This window comes from Cygnus olor, chromosome 5, assembly GCF_009769625.2.
Source record: "Cygnus olor isolate bCygOlo1 chromosome 5, bCygOlo1.pri.v2, whole genome shotgun sequence".
NCBI classification, from domain to species: domain Eukaryota; kingdom Metazoa; phylum Chordata; class Aves; order Anseriformes; family Anatidae; genus Cygnus; species Cygnus olor.
Window position 1 is genome coordinate 34,352,372 of NC_049173.1, and position 7,774 is coordinate 34,360,145.

Sequence of the window (7,774 nt, forward strand, 5' to 3'; positions counted from 1 at the left end):
AGTTTGAAATGGAACTATAAAGAAGATCCTCACAATACTTTCTGACCCTTTGGGCTAGTTCCGCACAGCCCACCTTCTCCAATGGGAGAGCAGATATGCAAAGAATTGCCTTTCCCTGTCCGCAGGGTGATATTAACCCACCCCCACATAATAAAGCTACATAATAATGCCATTTCTGAATTTCCCAAATGGTTCTCAAAATCTTTGTGAGCTCCTTTTTTTAAAAAGGGTTGTTACCCAGGCTTTGAAGTTACCCTGGACAATGACTGAACAGATTTCGTTTAGGTGGAAAGGAAACTTACTTGTTGAGCTACTGACCTACAAGATAGTTCACCTGTTTTATTAAATTCTGTTATAAATGATCCCAACATTGGCAAATGTTTACATGAAAACAGATCTGTAATAGAATATCGGTATTTGCCAGATATAAAGGGAGTGCTAAAAACTAAATTTAACTGTAATGATACATTATAAGAAAAAAAGATCAAAGAACATAAAAAAAATCTGGACTTACTGAGGTTTGGAGGAACTCCTTTCTCACATTCAGCAGTTGGTCATTCTAGAGAATGACTTTCAGTTCTAGATCCACTTGTACTCTTACATTCAGCTCAATGTTGTCATGCAAAGCGACCTTTGCATTCAGGAACGGAGACCAAGTATTTATGGTCTCCTTACGAACCTTTCACCTGATCTGAAGGAAATAACCTGTTAGAACCCAATGAGTAAAGCTTGTCACAGGCTTTAAATTATTTTTGAGCACAAGAATCAGATATGAACAGAACCAAAATTGCTATGACATAGTGAAAATAGTCATCCACCATGCTGATGGTTTGGTAAAGACCATCTATTCTTTCACAGTTTCATTGAAAGCTCTGATCACAAGTTGCTTTTCTAAATGAATTCTTGCCTGGGAAATTGAACCTGACAACGGAGTCTGAAAATGAAAGCACAGGTGAAGGTACAAAGAACAGAGCAATTCCCAAGCGGTTTATTTGGGCTAAAGCAAACAAGAAGGTGAAATTGTGAAGAGTTATGAATTTGCCAGTCACCCCTTTGAGGAAGTTCATGTGCACAGTTACCTGTTGCTGGCAGGGCAAACTGGGAGCAAGCTAGCTGCACAAAGGCATGCTTGTAAAGTTTCCTATTGATGGACTTTACCACAAGCAACAACAGGGAAAATGATTCCAGTAAATGAGTCCTTGCTGTCACTGACAAGGTTGCACAAGCACAGGACACATTAACCTGGTATTATTGCTGGGAACTGAAGGGTTGCTGTTGGGGATCACAGCTAGAAAATGGGCAGGCATCTGAAATCAGAAGTTGTAAGTGAAGATGTCCAGCTGAGATGAGGTACAGGAATATCAGCCTTTTCCCTTCTGGCAAGTGTAATTTTGTTAGCATCCAAAGCAAGGGTAGGAAACACATAAGAATTAATGAACAGGCCCCCCCAAAACTCAGTACAGATAAAATTTGATCAACAAAAGCTATATCTTCATACATAGCCTAGAGAAACGGTGTACACAGTGTCACTTAAATCAGCTAAAAATAAAAATGGAATGCATATATTATAGGTATTATTCAAAATATTCCTTACAAATTTCTCGACTTCTCTTTACCAGCCAGTTAATACAATGTCATTCTTATTAACCATTAAATGGGAATAGGATCACAGGAGAAAGAGAATATAAAGTTAACAGCTGTTTCCATCTCTTCTGTAAGCTCATTGCCTGGTTATAATTCTGCTTTTCTCTTTTCCGTCTTGCTTTTAGTTATACCTATGTTCTTGTAAATGTGAGGCTACTAGCTTAAGCTTGGTAGAGGTTGGCCACGTCCTCTGTGATGAGAAAATGTCTGGTCCTTGCTCTTGTCAAACAGAGGGCAGAGAACCCATAGGTGAATGTTTAGATGCAAACGTTTCTCCCCGTTGCAAGTTAATTATTACCTAATGATTAAACGTGTGAAACACTGGCTTTGCTATTTATGACAAGACAATCAAAGATCTGTTATAAAATTTCACTAACTTCTGACTATCTCCATTCTCTCCCTCTCCCTCCCTCTCTCTCTCCCTCCCTCTCCACACACAGTTCAGAGTTAAAATGGTGGATATTTATATAACAATGATAAATAAAGCCTTTTCCTCAGTTATTTATATCCTAACAAGGTAAGAGAAAGGGTACGAAGATATTTGCATGCAGTTCCTGGAGGGACAGACGAAGAGGGACAGGCCAAGAGCTGCTCAGTGCAGGCCACGTTTGAGGTGGTGGTGTGGGAGCACTCACTGTTGGAACATGTGGCATTTTCTTCATTACTCAAATGGGCTCGTTCCTAAAAAGAAACAAACAAAAAATCAACCCTTCAGACTAATTATGAGCCTCTCTTGCTGCCTTTGCAGCGGAGCAGAGCCTTGCTACTGAACTCAGGAAGAAGGACAGGGGCCCAAAGAGCCTCCTCTGCCTTGCCCTATTTTCAATCTGTTTTCCATGTTGGCAGAAGCATTTCCGTGTTTCTTAAAAGGAAGGGCCCTGATGTGGAATTCACTTCTGGAAAGCAGCAGCCACATAAGACATGTTAGTTTTTTTCAGCACCCTTTGTTATCTGCCCATGATCTTGTTCTGCTTAAGACAGAAGAGGAGACCATGAAGATCAAACAGACCTCACACCGAAGCAGCATGGCTTGCAGCCCCAAGGCTCCTCAGTCTGCAGCCCTACCCCACTGCTCTCCCACTCCTGGCACCACTGTCTAAATCACAGAGGAATGAGAAACTTCCTTTTGACCTACCTGAAAGTTCATTCGCTTTTTGAAATATAGTCTTCCTCCATGCCCCACAAGCCATCTTTGAATCCTCAGTCCCTCTCCAAGACAGGGACAAATGTTTAAACCCCCCCACTGCAAAAGTGACTGTCACAGGGTTGCACACATGGAGTTCACTGCTTCCACTCCCACCCCTGACCCACGGCTGTTTGCTATGAGGACAGACATATGGACAGCAGAGCCCCAAGCCTGCAGATGCCTTCTGAGCTCTGTTTCCCAGGTGGCAGCTTTGGCTTCCCAGCACCATTGTCCTCGTCCACTGGGATGAAAGATTCTGCTGGGGTCTGGGTTGGAGGGAAATACATTGGCATAGGTGAATGCAGATGCCTTTGTGTGCTCATGTGTCCCTACATAAGGTCATTCACAGCTGAGTCCTGTGACCAAATAAGCCTGTCAGTGTACCAGGCTCTCAGCTGTCACTAGGCAAAGCCACTTTGGATTTAAAAGCCATATGGCCATACTTGTGCCACAGAGGACTTGAGCTTGTTCACTTGGCTGAGATGAAAGGTATGGCTCAGCCCGTCACCCTCCATCAGGTATGCTTTGAGTACACATGTCCCTGAGGATATGTAAAACATCCCATTTGAGATCCACTGAGGAGAAGGTTCCCTAAATCTCAAAGAAAATAAGTACAAACATGTGGAGGACCATGACAGCTTGGCCCTCTGCCCCCCCCCCCCCCCCCCAGCATCCCAAGCAATGTTGCTTCCACATGTAAAAATCTCCACTCAACAAACATCTGGGCCTTAACTGTGGAGCAGGAAGGGAGCCCTCAGGCCAACCTAGCAGACCACAGTGTGGTAAGTAAGTGCAAGCAGGAGCCAGCAACCCGCTGCCCCCAGGCAGCCCTCCCCTCACCAAGGCACATGTGGAAACAGGGATGGTTTCTTACCACTGCCCCCACACAGTTGCATTGTCTCTTCTAAAGACAAACACACAGTACACTGTTTTCATATATTCCATCTCTTTCTGAAGAACCATCAGAAGCATGTATTTGCAGCATAGGTGGAAACAGAAGCACAGTCCCCACCCTCCTCATGTCTACCATGAGAGCCTTGCCTGTTGCCTGGCATGACTTGAACACGTGGCCACCCAAGCAGCTTGGAGATGGCCCAGCAATGCTCCAGCCCGCAGCTGAAATTCAGCCATGTTGAGGCAGTGTAGACACTAGTGGTATGCACTGTGAACCTAGAGTATTTCCTGACTACGTCTTGAATTACCACAAAGAGCTACTTTTTGGACACCAAGAACACTAGAGGAAGCACTTATTGCAAGAAGCTGCTCGCTCATTTGGGATATCAAGGCTGAGGAAAAGATATAGAGTTAGTCAAAAGCAGTATAGGAGAGGCGTGAGTCCATACAGCTTCTCTGTTTTTACAGGCCTCTCAGCTGAACTTATAGGCCTCTCGGCTGAACCTAAATATCCAAATATTTCTCCCAGCTCCTCTCTCCACGGGGCACCAGCTCACCGGTCCCTGGAGTGCCCCCCTGCTGTCCCCACCTACCTGCCTTCCTGTGTTGCTGCCTCCGGCTGCCCCGCGTGCCACCCACCTGCGGGCAGGGCCCCCGCGGATGGAGCCCCAGCTCCTCTGAAAGCTGAGCTCCGCCTGCAAGGATCTAAACTGACATCCCGGGATGCAGGCTTATTATAAGCCTCAGCCTCCCCATGCTCTAGTCTAAACTAGAAGTGGCTTTTCTTTTTTGAATAGTTGGCTAGAGGCTACATGACATCAACGGGGAGCAGAACTCAAGCAGAACAGTTGAATTACATCATCCGTAGGAACTGGAGCCCCTTGCTGCATTTGAAAAAGAGGACAGCTTAAAGCAAAATCAGATGGATTTATTTTTCCTGGCATGAAGAAATTCAGTCATCTTTTTGAAAGAGAGAAAATATACATTTGCTTGTTTAGTCATGAATTAAAGGCATTTTCTCCTTGGAGCTGTTTATATTATCTTGAAATTTTCTTTCTGTTTCTGAACCTCAAACAGTTAACATAAGAGCTTCAAAGGCTTTGTGGGATGTGCACATGGGACAGATGACTTTAATTCTCTTTCCATTTCACACAAACATATATAAAGGGTTTCAAGTGACAGAATAACCTTAACTTTATGAACATACTTAAAATGATCTTAGAAATCTCTGTGTTGGTAATCCCAGATCTGAGTAGTACATTTTTATCCTTGTGGTTCAGATTTTTCCATTGTTACTCATTGCTACTATGGAAGACCACTGCAGGAAGAATGGCAAAAATTCTTCCCCTTTACAGCTCTATTTTAGGGGCCTATTTATACATTGGAGTGGTAAAGCATTTAGCCCTATTTAGCAATGAAACAAAATTGTTAGATGTATGTGCAGATTGGTGCTTACCAACTTAGTGCCAGAGTACTGCGTCCTACCCCCAGGAATGGATTATGTCATGGTGTGCTCTCAGGTTTTGGTCCCCCATCACCCTAAGCAGCCGATTACAATCACAGCTCCCTCACAGCCCACGTGTCCCAGTTTCATTGTGAAGGCCACCAAGTCACGTTGAATAACTGAACATAGCTGGCAAAGATGTAGAATTATATAAACAGTTAAAATTTTTAAGAGTGAAAATCTTACCAGACAAGAGGTAAGGCAGGGTAGTGCAAAATGAAGAAAAATTGCAATTACTGTCCGTTGTAGGTCGAAATTGCCAAGTCTAGAACTTACTGGTTATAGTTACATTGTTGGTTATTTCCCCTCTCCCCCTCCAGACCAGACAAAAAATGAATGTATTTTCAAACAAAATTCAGAGTGATCAGAACTTGGAAATCAGTAAGCATCAGGAGCATCTTTCAACAGTTCTTTGGTTAAAATGTTTAAAAGAAATTATGATCAGACAAAGAATCTCACAGTGCATCTGAAATGCATTATCTGATGGATAAATGATAGACAGGTAATATCCACTGCCTCTGTACAATAGCAATAGGTGTAGCTAATTCTTTTAATTCTAGTGACTGAAGAATGAGCTAGAAACTCATTGTTTCTGGACTGCAGAGCTCCAGGCTGAAGTGGAATATGAGATGCTGAGCTAGCAACACCTTGGAAAGAACATGGACAAGCTCTATCAAGGAAAACAGAATAGACAGGATAACAAATCAGACCTAGCGTTAAGGAGTTTCTAGTGTTCACGGGACCAGACAGAAAGTACCTGTGAGTCCACAGTCTATCACCAGGTACAAGTCTGTGCTAGCATGCAGTCTTGTAGGGAAAGGAAGATGAACCCATCTCAGAATACCACAATTTCCATGGGAGAAGATATTTTTCCTTCAGAGATCAAAACAAGCTCAATGTAATTGTGAAACACACACACACCTCCTCCTGGCTGTGTTTTGTTCAATTACAGGTGTTTGCTGGATTTCTGGATTTGGGCATTTATTTCCAGACACTCATTGCCATGAATACTGAGCAAAGGGAAACACCTTTCTCCAGAACAGGTATGTTTGTCCATCTGTCTAAGCAGAGCAAGACAGCCAACTCTTTTTCCTAGGATTTGCTACATAAATCAAGCAACCTAGCCCGCAGGCCAAGGTTTCTAAAGATCTTCCTTGCTCACAGTTATTACTTGAAGCATAATATAGCCTTGGATAAGAGAAACTTGGAATAAAGTAGTCTCTACTCCAAAGCACTTATAAATACACCAAAAGTAGGAACTAAAAATAAGGTTTGGAGAAATTAAATGATACAGTAGGCAGAAATAGAAATATTTCACACTTAAAGGGTGCCAAATATTATAAGTAATGACTACTGAAAAACTTACCATCAAAATGACAGTGTAGGCATCCACCCACTTTTCTTGTCCAAATATAAACTGAGGATTAGAGGAGAACATCCAACTATGAAGTGTGCAGTAATTTTTTCAAAGTTTGAAATATCTTGGATACTGAGTATGAAATATACCATACTACTGTCTGCCCTGCCCCCCCCCCAAAAAAAAAAAAACAAAAAACACCCACAAAACAAACAACAAAAAACCCTACCTCCAAACTCCATTAAATATCATCTTCTCCAAACTGTTTCTGGCTTTCAAAAGGAACAGTTAAAATGAACCACTGCAATTCAACAGCAGTGTAGCCTCAAGGAACACACAACATATTGTTTGCACATGAAACATTCCTTCACATGACATATGGCATGCCCACCACAAGCATAATAGCATAGCTTGCTAACACTGCAACCCACAAAACCCTTTAACTTTGCAGCAACTTAGGAGCAGTAGCTGAACTGTAGCATCCTGGTGACACAGATGCATCTCTGGAGATGCTTCAGATAAATAATTTGTGTACAGGGGAAGGAGAGATGTAGGTGGAATTAATTTAAGCACAATATTAAATTGAATATTCTGTTGATATCATTAGTCATTTATAAGCAGTAGGTAGCACAGCATGAAAGATGTCATTGATTTTTTTTTTTTTTCTGGAAAAGCATATGGCAAAGTGCTTTTGCTAGACTATTCAATCTATTGTTATTTTTCCAGGTGAGTGCCCCCCTTTAAGTTAAAAGAAATGCCTCTCAGATCTCAAATTTAAAGCTTTGAATCTGCACAGGAAATTACCTCTACGTTGATTTATCTTCCATACTTTGACTTTAAGAAAATTCCATGCTTAGACATTGAGAAACTTTGAAATTGCACTCTGCTATAAAAAGCTAATACAGAGAAGTGCTGGAGGTTTTTTTTTATTATTATTTTTATTTTTCCTTTTAAAATACAAATTTAGATTCTGGAATTAAGCCTTGGTGCTGGCAGTATTTTCAGCAACAAGTTCAAGGACACAGAAGAGGAATAGCCATAACCTATTGTGGATGCATAAACCGAGGTGAGAAAATAAACAGCTTCCCAAATAGCTACTATGTTTACGAGCCTTAAGTAGAAGAATTGAAAAAAATTCTCATCACTGAAAGGTTACCTTTCAGAAAGAAAATTACAAACAAAAGTGTCA

General features: G+C 41.8%; 1 protein-coding gene across 1 annotated transcript in view; it reads right to left on the minus strand.

Annotated features, from left to right (window-relative positions):
• The window catches only part of SPTBN5 (spectrin beta, non-erythrocytic 5), a 99,393-nt gene extending 98,702 nt beyond the window's left edge, over positions 1–691 (minus strand). Inside the window, exon 1 of the mRNA XM_040558009.1 lies at positions 515–691. The gene's annotated coding sequence lies outside the window, so the exon portion shown is untranslated. The remainder of the gene's footprint in view (positions 1–514) is intronic.
• Between the last annotated feature and the right edge of the window lie 7,083 nt (positions 692–7,774).